A 14,899-nucleotide genomic window follows, 5' to 3' on the forward strand; every position below is an offset into this window, starting at 1 on the left:
CTGATATTCGTTGCGGGATTTTGTGGCAGTGATATTTTTCATGTCTAGTGCAAAGTGAGATCAAAAGTGCGCGAGAGTTTTTTTGGTCATGTGTTGTTTTTTATCTTTGCCGTAAGACTGTAGAATCTCCTAGTTTTTGTTACTTCTCTGTTGTTTTTAGTTTTCTTCTCAGTGTGAGTTTTCACGAATAAATAGTACTCCGTTAACTCATTATACCGGACGGCTATGCAATTATTTGTTGTAGGCAAGTCGCCTACATAATTGGTGACCCCGACGTGATCACTGAATATTCTTTGTTGTAGAAATATATTTTCCATTACCGCGAACCATGTGTGTGGCTGAGAAGGCATGAATGGGGGCGTCCGTAATTGCAACCGTTGAGTTGGTGAAGCGTTGAAACCAAAGGGTACTTCCGTTGCTGTTACTTGCTGTGGTTGTGCTGCCATGGTTGTTGAACCAACGTCATTCCTATGGTCCGGTATATGCTTTAAGTTCATATCTTTCGACATATGCAACTGTAAAGTTTCTATCTCATTATGAAGCCTATGAATTTCTTCCGTTATCGAACCGTATCGTTTGCCGTCGTCAGTCATTGCTTCTGCATTTAATGTTCGACGTAGCTAACGAAAGACGGCTATGCAATTATTTGTTGTAGGCAAGTCGCCTACAATTTAAATGCTAAAAATTTGTTCCTCGCCTCACTATATTTTCTGCATTGACATAATACATCGTTCATATCCAGGCTTTAAGACTTTTTAACTATAAGTCTAAGAAACCTCCTTGCCTACGATATTGGTCAGTTCATAGGTGGTGGATAATGAATGTTCCACTAAATATGGTGGACAGCTGCGAATACGGAATAAGCGCTCCCGGACCAAGGCATAATGAAACCCAATCCACTTTGCGTCTCTCTTATAGCAAGCGGCAAAGTGTTCAGCGCCTGCTCACCAGTGGTGCGGTTGAAATTTATATTGTTGAAATAACCCGTCCAGTCATAACACTCTGAGGTTACTCAGTGAGTCTACTCAGCCCCACCTCATTCCAGGTACAATCATTATTAAGCATTTTGATAATCACAATCTTATCCCAGGTGGTCAATCCACTGCCAGTATTACTGGTTTTTCGGATTCTGGAGTGGCCAGTTTAAAATTCAGTGTGATTCAACATAGGAAGTCAGAGTCCTCTGGCCGACTTAAAACCAAAACAAATACATTTTTGCAACCCTTAATATACAAACACTTTTGTAACCAGGTAAACTTCATAATTTGGGAGATACATTAAAAGAACAGAAGAATCAAATTTTGACACTTCAAGAAACACGAATGACAGACAATAACACCAGGGATTTCTGTAACTATCGTCTTTTTAAAACTAAAACTGAAAAACGAATACTTAATAATACATGACATCTGGAAGTTGATTTTGCAGTCTCTAAAATATTTTAAATTCAATAACAGAGGTAAAAGTAATTAGTAATAGACTAATGACAATTTCTCTTAAATGTGCAAATAAAGCATACACTTTAATTGATGCCCATATGGCAGTCAATGAAAATAACTGTAAAAAACCTGAAGAAAATAATGAAGCTTGGGAAGCATTAGAAAGCATCATCTCGAAAATTCTCTCAAGCCACATTAAAATTTTAATGAGTGATTTTAATGCTCAATCAGGTAAAGAAAAAATGTAAGTAAGTGCTGTGTGGATAACCTGTGTATAAAGGGACAAACCAAAATGGCCAACGACTTGTTGAAACATGCAAAAATTTTAACCTTAAGATCATGTCAATACATTTTAAAAAGAACACATCTTAACAAAAGACTTAGTGGGCATCCAGTACATTTATTGGGGAATTTCAAATCGATCACATAGCAATTTCATACCCTAACTACAAAGAAATTTTAATTTTCCAAGTTAGGAATGGGGCTTATATAGATTCCAGCCATTATTTAATGCAAATAAAAGTAAAACTTCAACCTCAAAAACTCTTCAAAACAAAAAATATTATCCCAAAATTTGATAGAGCTAAAATAACCCCATCTCTAACAAGTGAACTTGACAAAGAACAATCCAACAACTGGCAAAGCCTAAAGGAAAAGTTCATCACAACACCACAAAATTTAAATCTGCTTCAAAAGAAACAAAAACCACCTTGGTGGAAAGCAAACTGTGAAACAGCAGTTAAGTTTAGGCATGGGGCATTCAAAAACTGGAATAGCAAGATAACTGAAAATACGTACAACACCTTTCAAACTGTAAGAAAAGAAACATCTAAAGTAATCTGGCAGACTAAAAGAAATTACAAAAAAGTCCAACATTTAGAAATCGAAAAAGACTTTCGAAAGATCAGTACAAGACATTTTTACAAAACATTCACAACAAAACTAACTGGTTACCAACCTCAAAGTCTTTGCTTAAAAAATGAAAATGGCTGTTTGGCTCTTAACAACCAGGAAAATTGTAAGGCAGTTGCCAGTTTCCAGATGAGATTTTCACTCTGCAGCGGAGTGTGCGCTGATATGAAACTTCCTGGCAGATTAAAACTGTGTGCCCGACCGAGACTCGAACTCGGGACCTTTGCCTTTCGCGGGCAAGTGCTCTACCAACTGAGCTACCGAAGCTCGACTCACGCCCGGTACTCACAGCTTCACTTCTGCCAGTACCTCGTCTCCTACCTTCCAAACTTTACAGAAGCTCTCCTGCGAACCTTGCAGAACTAGCACTCCTGAAAGAAAGGATATTGCGGAGACATGGCTTAGCCACAGCCTGGGGGATGTTTCCAGAATGAGATTTTCACTCTGCAGCGGAGTGTGCGCTGATATGGAACTTCCTGGCAGATTAAAACTGTGTGCCCAACCGAGACTCGAATTCGGGACCTTTGCCTTTCGCGGGCAAGTGCTCTACCAACTGAGCTACCGAAGCACGTGTCTTCGAGTTCGAGTCTTGGTTGGGCACACAGATCCTGTCTGGAACAAATTCTTAATTTAAAAATCATCCTTAGGCTCCAAAGGATTTCTGGTAATAATATTGTATGTACATTTGTGGATTTTAAAAAGGCCTACAGCTCAGTCGATCGTGAATATCTTTTCCAATTTTTAAAGGACCTAGGGCTAGATAATAAAACTCTAACACTGATTAAGGAAACGTTAACTGACAATAGCTCTAAAGTTAAAATCATGGGAAAAAATTCTGAACCATTCGATATAAAGACAGGTGTTAGACTGGGAGATGGATTCTCTCCATTACTGTTTAAATGTGTTTTGGGAAAGGTGATTACAGAATGACAAGAGCAAAAATCAAATAAAAATATAGATCAATCAATCAATCAAGTTAGGCAGAAGTAATACTAGAGCCTTTGAGATAATATAGCATTTTTAACTAGGGATATTACAACAGCTCAAAAACAAATTGCAATTCTTAAAGAAGTTGCGAAAAAGTAGGACTACTAATATCATTCGGAAAAACGGAATATACGACATGCAACAAACAAGCACCAAAGTTCTTTAACACAAAATACAGAAAAATTAAAAGAATTTCTCAGTTTAAATACTTGGGTAAAATCATGCAAGAAAATTGTCTGAAAAAGCTGCAAACGAAGATCACTGTCAAAAAATGGCAACTGCATTCAGATTAACACAAAATATTTACCATAAAAATCACTTTCTAAATTCAGTAAACTTAGGCATTACAGCACTGTAATCAAACCTGAATGTCTTTATGGAGCATTAAATTTAATTTTAAATAGGAAAAGCGATACTCAAAAGATTCAAAAGAAAGATTATTAGGAAAATGTTAGACCCCAAAATTACTGATGGAGAAACGTATAGGCTGAGAAGTAAAAGGGAAATAGAAGAATGCACAAAGATACATGGTTACATGAGAAAACGAAGACTTAGAGGCACATTAAAAGAATAGCACCCACTAGATTGATAAAGCAAACAGTAGAATTCTATGAAAACAGAAGTAAGGCCACGACTGAGCCAATTAAATGGATCACTGTGATTAAAGAGGATCTTAAAGTAGCTGATATAACTTAGATAAACATTACTAATTTCCATGAGCAGTTTCATCACAGTTGCAGGTTGTGGTCTGGTATATACGCAGTCAGCATAAAAGCTCTAGAAATGTCCCATGATTGAGTCTTTTCCACTTAATGTGGATGTTGGTTTTCAGGGTCCATAAATGTTCTCAACTGAGGTCATTTCTGTATTCATGGTTGAATCTGCACATAGTCACCTCCTTTGTGTCATAAGCTCTGCGTCCATTCTTCCTGCCAAAATTCGAATACATTTTTCTGAATATGTTATCTATATTCCTTATAGGGAAGCTTTGTATCTAGTGGTGTCCCATTGCTTCTAGCCTGCTTTGCCAACTGACCTGCGTTTTCATTGCCTGGAATTCCACAATGGGCTTTCACCGATGTAAAGGAAATTGGTTTCTGCCTTCTGAGACATTCATAATAACAATAACTCTAAGTAGGTACACACTGGTGGTTTTTGAGACTTTTGTATTTTATATTGCTTGAAGTGTACTTTTCGAGTATGATAATATTGCATAGTATGTGTATTTCTCATTCATACACCATTGTATTGCCATTAATACTGAGATTGTTTTGGCCAAGGTGTAATTGCTAGTAATTTATATTTTTGGGCTATCTGCAATTGTGAACTAAATATGTCACATCCTCTGTTGTCCTCTCCTGCTGCCTTTGAGCCCTCTGTGTTTGTGAGGATTACCCAATGCCTTGTTTCCTCCACATGTCTTTGCAGTGCTGTAACTGACTCCAAGAGATCAGATTTTCCCTCTATTATTGGAATGGGAAGCGATACCTGATGATGAAACATTCATATTGCTAAACAGGCACCGTAGGTGCAACCACAACGGAGGGGTATCTGTTGAGAGGCCAGACAAACATGTGGTTCCTGAAGAGGGGCAGCAGCCTTTTCAGTAGTTGCAGGGGCAACAGTCTGGATGATTGACTGATCTGGCCTTGCAACACTAACCAAAATGGCCTTGCTGTGCTGGTACTGCGAATGGCTGAAAGCAAGGGGAAACTACAGCCGTAACTTTTCCCGAGGGCATGCAGCTTTACTGTATGGTTAAATGATGATGGCGTCCTCTTGGGTAAAATATTCTGGAGGTAAAATAGTCCCCCATTCGGATCTCCAGGCGGGGACTACTCAAGAGGAAGTCGTTATCAGGAGAAAGGAAACTGGCGTTCTACGGATCGGAGCGTGGAATGTCAGATCCCTTAATCGGGCAGGTAGGTTAGAAAATTTAAAAAAGGAAATGGATAGGCTGAAGTTATATATAGTGGGAATTAGTGAAGTTCGGTGGCAGGAGGAACAAGACTTTTGGTCAGGTGAATACAGGGTTATAAATACAAAATCAAATAGGGGTAATGCAGGAGTAGGTTTAATAATGAATAAAAAAATAGGAGTGCGGATAAGCTACTACCAACAGCATAGTGAACGCATTATTGTGGCCAAGATAGACACGAAGGCCACACCTACTACAGTACTACAAGTTTATATACCAACTAGCTCTGCAGATGATGAAGACATTGATGAAATGTATGATGAGATAAAAGAAATTATTCAGGTAGTGAAGGGAGACGAAAATTTAATAGTCATGGGTGACTGGAAATCGAGAGTAGGAAAAGGGAGAGAAAGAAACATAGTAGGTGAATATGGGCTTGGGGAGAGAAGTGAAAGAGGAAGCTGTCTGGTAGAATTTTGCACAGAGCATAGCTTTATCATAGCTAACACTTGGTTCAAGAATCATAAAAGAAGGTTGTATACATGGAAGAATCCTGGAGATACTATAAGGTATCAGATAGATTATATAATGGTAAGACAGAGATTTAGGAACCAGGTTTTAAATTGTAAGACATTTACAGGGGCAGATGTGGACTCTGACCACAATCTAGTGGTTATAAACTGTAGATTAAAACTGAAGAAACTGCGAAAATGTGGGAATTTAAGGAGATGGGACCTGGATAAACTGAAAGAACCAGAGGTTGTACAGAGATTCAGGGGGAGCATAAGGGAACAATTGAAAGGAATGGGGGAAAGAAATAAAGTAGAAGAAGAATGGGTAGCTCTGAGGGATGAAGTAGTGAAGGCAGCAGAGCATCAAGTAGGTAAAAGACGAGGGCTAGTAGAAATCCTTGGGTAACAGAAGAAAGATTGAATTTAATTCATGAAAGTCGAAAATATAAAAACGCAGTAAATGAAGCAGGCAAAAGGGAATACAAACGTCTCAAAAATGAGATCGACAGGACATGCAAAATGGCTAAGCAGGGATGGCTAGAGGACAAGTGTAAGGATGTAGAGGCTTATCTCACTAGGGGTAAGATAGATACTGCCTACAGGAAAATTAAAGAGACCTTTGGAGAAAAGAGAACCACTTGTATGAATATCAAGAGCTCAGATGGAAACCCAGTTCTAAGCAAAGAAGGGAAAGCAGAAAGGTGGAAGGAGTATATAGAGGGTCTATACAAGGGCGATGTACTTGAGGACAATATTATGGGAATGGAAGAGGATGTAGATGAAGATGGAATGGGAGATACGATACTGCATGAAGAGTTTGACAGAGCACTTAAAGACCTGAGTCGAAACAAGGCCCCGGGAGTAGACAACATTCCATTGGAACTATTGACGGCCTTGGGAGAGACAGTCCTGACAAAACTCTACCATCTAGTGAGCAAGATGTATGAGACAGGCGAAATACCCTCAGACTTTAAGCAGAATGTCATAATTCCAATCCCAAAGAAAGTAGGTGTTGACAGATGTGAAAATTACCGAACTATCAGTTTAATAAGTCACAGCTGCAAAATAATAACGCGAATTCTTTACGGACGAATGGAAAAACTGGTAGAAGCCGACATCGGGGAAGATCAGTTCGGATTCTGCAGAAATGTTGGAACACGTGAGGCAATACTGACCCTACGACTTATCTTAGAACATAGATTAAGGAAAGGCAAATCTACATTTCTAGCATTTGTAGACTTAGAGAAAGCTTTTGACAATGTTGACTGGAATACTCTCTTTCAAATTCTGAAGGTGGCAGGGGTAAAATACAGGGAGCGAAAGGCTATTTACAATTTCTACAGAAACCAAATGCCAGTTATAAGAGTCGAGGGACATGAAAGGGAAGCAGTGGTTGGGAAGGGAGTGAGACAGGGTTGTAGCCTGTCCCTGGTGTTATTCAATCTGTGTATTGAGCAAGCAGTAAAGGAAACAAAAGATAAATTTGAAGTAGGTATTAAAATCCATGGAGAAGAAATAAAAACTTTGAGGTTCGCCGATGACATTGTAATTCTGTCAGAGACAGCAAAGGACTTGGAAGAGCAGTAGAACGGGATGGACAGTGTCTTGAAAGGAGGGTATAAGATGAACATCAACAAAAGCAAAACGAGGATAATGGAATGCAGTCGAATTAAGTCAGGTGATGCTGAGGGAATTATATGAGGAAATGAGACACTTAAAGTAGTAAAGGAGTTTTGCTATTTGGGGAGCAAAATATCTAATGATGGTCGAAGTAGAGAGGATATAAAATGTAGACTGGCAATGGCAAGGAAAGCATTTCTGAAGAAGAGAAATTTGTTAACATCGAGTATAGTTTTTAATGCCAGGAAGTCGTTTCTGAAATTATTTGTATGGAGTGTAGCCATGTATGGAAGTGAAATGTGGACGGTAAATAGTTTGGACAAGAAGAGAATAGAAGCTTTCGAAATGTGGTGCTACAGAAGAATGCTGAAGATTAGATGGATAGATCACATAACTAATGAGGAGGTATTGAATAGAATTGAGGAGAAAAGGAGTTTGTGGCACAACTTGACAAGAAGAAGGGAACGGTTGGTAGGACATGTTCTGAGGCATCAAGGAATCACAAATTTAGCATTGGAGGGCAGCGTGGAGGGTAATACTCGTAGAGGGAGACCAAGAGATGAATACACTAAGCAGATTCAGAAGGATGTAGGTTGCAGTAAGTACTGGGAGATGAAGAAGTTTGCACAGGATAGAGTAGCATGGAGAGCTGCATCAAATCAGTCTCAGGACTGAAGACTACAACAACAACATTCTATTAACTGAGGTGGGGCTCCTGACAGTAGTAACTTATCTGATAGTATATTTATCTGAATATTATCATATGCTTTTGAAATATTTTAAAATATTGCTCCTGTATATTTTCTCTCACCAAAGCCAGCTAACACATGAGAAACTAACATTGAAACGTTTTCCATGCAGCTTCTTCCTCTAAGGAACCCAAACTGTGACCCAGCTAGTAGGGATGAAGACTCAGTCTGTAGGAAATGGCTCAGGATGGATGTTTCCCTTTTTTGTGTACAGGGACCATGACTTGTGTCTTCCATTCTGGGACTAATTCTTGAGGCATCCAAATTCCATTACAGTTTGAAGAAGTAATTCTACAGCATTGTCAGGCGTGTTTTTGTATCACAGAATATTTGGTCTCATCCACTCCTGGGGCAGTGTTAGGGCTGTCTTTAAAGACCAATGTCAACTCATCAATACTGAACCATGTAGCAAGCACATGTTGAGTTGCAGAAGTTTCCCTTTGTCTGCTGAATAACTTACTGGGAACATTTGGGGGTGTCAAAAAGATCACAGAATTCTTCCATTCACGCTTATGATTGTATATTATTGACTGTAGGAGCGATATTCCTAAATCTGTTGACCTTCTGCCTTATCTCTGATGATTTACTTTTCTTGGTCGAACTATTAGAATATGTTATCCAAATACTCTTCCTGATGGATTTCAGTATCTTCTTGGTTCTAGGTGCCATTTGTTTATACAGCAAAAAGGTTATTCATGTGAGGTTGTTTAACATATTGACATAACACTGCTCTTCTGTCTTGTAATGCTTTAGTGGAGTTTTAATTGCGCCATGCATTACCCAGTTGTCTTGATTTTGTTTTTAGAGATCGTTTCGGGATGGATTCATTTGGTGCATAATATATGTTGTTATGTAGTTGCATGTATTACCTGTGTGAGGGTTGTTTTTTCTATTGATGTTACCCCTACTTCAAGAATTTGGCGATATTTATACGAATCCGCTTTGTTCATGGTCCAAGCCAATTTGTCGGGAATATGTGCTCTGTTATTTTTCTTGCACTGTTTATTCATAGTTATAGGGAATTGATCTGATCCTGTGGTATCCTGCAGAACTGATCATGCTATGATTTGGTTCATACTGGGAGAAATAATATTATATCGACTGCAATTGGTCTCGTCCATGGTCTTTGGTTTAATGTTACAGATCCATCATCATACACTGAAGTGCCAAAGGAACTGGTATAGGAATGGGTGTCCAAATACAGAGATACGTAAGCAGGTAGAATGAGGCACCGCGGTCTGCAACGTCTATATAAGACAACAAGAGTCTGACACAGTTGTTAGTTCGCTTACTGCTGCTACAATGGCAGGTTATCAAGATTTTAGTGAGTTTGAACATGATGTTACAGTTAGCGCATGGGTGATGGGACACAGCATCTCCGAGGTAGCGATGAAGTGGGGATTTTCCAGTACAATCATTTCATGAGTATACCTTGAATATCAGGAATCCAGGAAAACATCAAATCTCTGACATCGCTGCGACCGTTAAAAGATCCTGCAAGAACAGGACCAATGACGACTGCAGGGAATCGTTCAACATGACAGAAGTGCAGCCCTTCCGCAAATTGCTGTAGATTTCAGTGTTGGGTCATCAACAAGTGTTAGCATGCAGCCCATTCAACGAAACATCATCAATATGGGCTTTCGGAGCTGAAGGCCCACTCATGTATCCTTCATGACTGCATTACGCAATGCTTTATGCCTCGCATGGGTTCACCAACACTGACATTGGACTGTTGATGACTGGAAACATGTTGTGTGGTTGGATGAGTCTCGTTTCAAATTGTATCGAGGGGATGGGCGTGGATGTGTACGGGTATGGAGACAACCTCTTGAATCCACGGACCCTGCATGTCAGCAAGGGACTGTCAAGCTAATGGAGGCTCTGCAATGGAGTGGGGCATGTGTGGTTGGAGTGATGTGGCATCCCTGATACGTCTAGATACGACTCTGACAGGTGACATGTATGTAAGCATCCTGTCTGATCACCTCCATCCATTCATGCCCATTGTTCATTCCGACGGACTTGGGCGATTACAGACAATGCGACACCCCACACGTCCAGAATTGCTACAGAGTGGCTCCAGGAGCATTCTGAGTGAACACTATAGAGCATATCTGGGATGCCTTTCAACTTGCAGTTCAGAAGAGATGTCTAACCCCTCGTACTCTTACGGGTTTATGGACAGCTCTGTAGGATTCATGGTGTCAATTCCCTCCAGAACTACTTGGGACATTAGTCAAGTCCATGCCATGTCGTGTTGCGGCACTTCTGTCTGCTTGCAAGGACCCTACACGATATTAGGTAGATGTACCAGTTTCTTTGGCTCTTCAGTGTAAATGCTCATGTTATAACCATCAATGGAAGTCATTATGTACTTCCCTGCCTTATTATTCTTATGACTCTCCCATGCTGTGTGGTGGGCACTGAAGACCCCACAGATTAGGAAGGGTTTTAGTATGTGTTGCAACATTGTGTGCATGTTTTGTTCGAAATTTCTTTAGGTTCACACTGGACTCGCATTCGACAGGACGACAGTTCAACCCTGTGTCTGGCCGTCCTGATTTAGGTTTTCCGTGATTTACCTAAATCGCTCCAGGAAAATGCTGGAATGGTTCCTTTGAAAGGGCATGGCCAACTTCCTTCCCTGTCTTTCTCTAATCCGATGAGACCGATGACCTCGCTGTCTGGTCTCCTCCCCCAAACAACCCAACCCAACCTATAGGATGAGGGACGATATACAGATGCAACAGAGAATCAGCATTTGTTAGTACTTACTTCAGCTGCCATATCTTGAAAGCCGAGGTTAGGTATTCGTATGGTAATTGGTTTATAGCTGAGTTTTGTACTAATCAGTATGGCTACCCCACCTTTCCCATCCTCTCGATCTGATCTTATTCCTTGATATCCTCAACATCTAATAGATATGTTTGGTTTTTATACAGGTTTCACTTATAACAGGAATACAATAGACATAAGTATAATGTCTGCACATGAATGCACTCTCTGTAAGCATAAAAGGATCTGGCATTCGGTTGGAGAACTTTAATATCTGTTATTCTGTTTATATGAGCAGAGTGTAAGTATGGCCTCTTTCTGTCCTGATCCATGTTTATTTTTTGGCACTATCGAAGCAACCATGTTGTATATATTAGTTTGATCCAAGCTATCTTTATTTAATGAGGTAAGTTCTATTATTAGAATTGTTATTCCAGACACTAGCGGTTAGATTATTGCTGTATTCTTGTCCTCTCCTCCTGGTACTATTGCCTTTTATGCAGGGGTATGTGGTCATGGTGCGTATGGATTCTCTTTAATAGGAGATACTGGTAAATTTATATTTGCGAAAAGAGGACTTGGGGTTGGGTAGTCTTTATTTGTTTTTTGTCTGCTGTGGTGAAGAGTTTTCATGAATTTGTGCTGAATGCTTTTTATGGGGGGGGGGGTGGGGGAATCTATCTCCTATTCCAAATTACTCCTACCAAGATTCCTTGCCACAGTAACATAAGTCTTTGATTTATGTCCTTCAGCTTCCTTAAAGGGTATATAATATGTAGCTGAAGCTTTCTAAATCTCTTTTTGTTTGAGATATGCAGGGCAAGACTTATATCTTGATGAATGGTTCCCTTTACAATGAACACAGCACGTATTTTCACTTGTGCACTCAGCAGTCTCATGGCCCCCTCGACATTGATTACATCGACTCTGTGACTGCAATTGTTACTAAGATGGCCACATCGAAGGCGTCTAAAAGACCGCTTTTTGAGGGGTATGTACAGTGTAACATCAGACTTCATGTCATACATCGTCACATATTCCGGTAAGAACTACAATGCAAATGTAATCAAACACGTTTTCTAGGGTATGTCGTTTGACATTTCTAAATTACTGATACTGGTCATGATTCTGCGTACATAGGTGTCTGTAATTGTAGACTGAATAGTGTCCTTCAGTTCTAACTCTGTTAATTCGAGATCTCCATTTCTAATAAGTCGCTGCCAATGTGTTCTGTGGTTTGGCATGTATGCTACCATCTGTTTATGATGTAGCAGGTTGTCCTCCACAAATCTGTTGAGAAATCAGCACAAATTCTGTTTTTCCCCGACAACCGTTAGATTTGGAATTTTTTGCTTGTACTCAGAATCAGAGGCAAATAGTATATTTCTCAAGGCCACAGGGCGGTATTTACCCACATCCCAATTAAGATCCTCAATAAATACATAAAACGGACCTACGGCATCACTGTGATATCTATTACCTTTGTTTTCACCATATATTAACTGTAAATTTGTTTGTAAAGGATTTTCCTTTGGTATACTACTCTTTTCTTGTGTAAGTTGTGTGCTAAATCAAAGACTATCCAGTGCCAACATCAAAGTCCCCCTGCAAGGAAGGGAACTTAATCCTTCATTTAAATTGAAAGATTCAGACATACCTGTGTTGAGTGTTGTCACACTCGTTACCTCCTTTGTTATTTGTTGATGGTGTTGTTGACGGTGACAGCTTGTCTCTTCTCTTCTAATTCTTCCTTGCACTACAGTGTGCGTTTGTTGCAGAGTTCGTTATTTGCTCGACATCCATACTCATGTGCAGGAGAGCTTCGGCTCCCTGCAATTCTTGATGATATAACTCCACTGGGGGGAGTTTCCAGGGGCAGATGTGGACTCTGACCACAATCTATTGGTTATGAACTGTAGATCAAAACTGAAGAAACTGCAAAAAAGTGGGAATTTAAGGAGATGGGACCTGGATAAACTGACTAAACCAGAGGTTGTACAGAGATTCAGGGAGAGCATAAGGGAACAATTGACAGGAAAGGGGGAAAGAAATACAGTAGAAGAAGAATGGGTAGCTTTGAGGGATGAAGTAGTGAAGGCAGCAGAGGATCAAGTAGGTAAAAAGACGAGGGCTAGTAGAAATCCTTAGGTAACAGAAGAAATATTGAATTTAATTGATGAAAGGAGAAAATATAAAAATGCAGTAAATGAAACAGGCAAAAAGGAATACAAACGTCTCAAAAATGAGATCGACGGGAAATGCAAAATGGCTAAGCAGGAATGGCTAGAGGACAAATGTTAGGATGTAGAGGCTTATCTCACTAGGGGCAAGATAGATACTGCTTACAGTAAAATTAAAGAGACCTTTGGAGAAAAGAGAGCCACTTGTATGAATATCAAGAGCTCAGATGGAAACCCAGTTCTAAGCAAAGAAGGGAAAGCAGAAAGGTGGAAGGAGTATATAGAAGGTCTATACAAGGGCGATGTACTTGAGGACAATATTATGGAAATGGAAGAGGTTGTAGATGAAGGTGAAATGGGAGATACAATACTGCGTGAAGAGTTTGACAGAGCACTGAAAAACCTGAGTCGAAACAAGGCCCTGGGAGTGGACAACATTCCATTAGAACTACTGACGGACTTGGGAGAGCCAGTCCTGACGAAACTCTACCACCTGGTGAGCAAGATGTATGAGACAGGCGAAATACCCTCAGACTTCAAGAAGAATATCATAATTCCAATCCCAAAGAAAGCAAGTGTTGACAGATGTGAGAATTACTTAACTATCAGTTTAATACTCTCTTTCAAATTCTAAAGGTGGCAGGGGTAAAATACAGGGAGTGAAAGGCTATTTACAACTTGTACAGAAACCAGATGGCAGTTATAAGAGTCAAGGGACATGAAAGGGAAGCTGTGGTTGGGAAGGGAGTGAGACAGGATTGTACTCTCTCCCCGATGTTATTCAATCTGTATATTGAGCAAGCAGTAAAGAAAACAAAAGAAAAATTCGGAGTAGGTATTAAAATCCATGGAGAAGAAATAAAAACGTTGAGGTTCGCCGATGACATTGTAATTCTGTCAGAGACAGCAAAACACTTGGAAGAGCAGTTGAACGGAATGGACAGTGTCTTGAAAGGAGGATACTAGATGAACATCAACAAAGGCAAAACGAGGATAATGGAACGTAGTCTAATTAAGTCGGGTGATGCTGAGGGAATTAGATTAGGAAATGAGACACTTAAAGTAGTAAAGGAGTTTTGCTATTCGGGGAGCAAAATAACTGATGATGGTCGAAGTAGAGAGGATATAAAATGTAGACTGGCAATGGCAAGGAAAGCGTTTCTGAAGAAGAGAGATTTGTTAACATCGACTATAGATTTAAGTGACAGGAAGTCGTTTCTGAAATTATTTGTATGGAGTTTAGCCATGTATGGAAGTGAAACATGGACGATAAATAGTATGGACAAGAAGAAAATAGAAGCTTTCGAAATGTGGTGCTACAGAAGAATGTTGAAGATTAGATGGGTAGATCACATCACTAATGAGGGGCTACTGAATAGAATTGGGGAGAAGAGGAGTTAGTGGCACAATGTGACATGAAGAAGGGACCGGTGGGTAGGACATGTTCTGAGGCATCATGGGATCACAAATTTAGCACTGGAGGGCAGTGTGGAGGGTAAAAATCGTAGAGGGAGACCAAGAGATGAATACACTAAGCAGATTCAGACGGATGTAGGTTGCAGTAGGTACTGGGAGATGAAGAAGTTTGCACAGGATAGAGTAGCATGGAGAGCTGCATCAAACTAGTCTCTGGACTGAAGACCACAATAACAATAAAGGGGGGGGATACTCTCTCCCCAAATGAGCTGGCGTCCACGTTTATTGTATCACTAGTTCTGCTTGTGCAGAGTCTTGGTCTTTCTTTATCTATCTAACATTCTCAACTTGTCTGTGTGTGCTAATACCTTTATCCTGATTTTGTTCC

This window comes from Schistocerca cancellata, chromosome 8 (genome assembly GCF_023864275.1).
Source record: "Schistocerca cancellata isolate TAMUIC-IGC-003103 chromosome 8, iqSchCanc2.1, whole genome shotgun sequence".
NCBI lineage: Eukaryota > Metazoa > Arthropoda > Insecta > Orthoptera > Acrididae > Schistocerca > Schistocerca cancellata.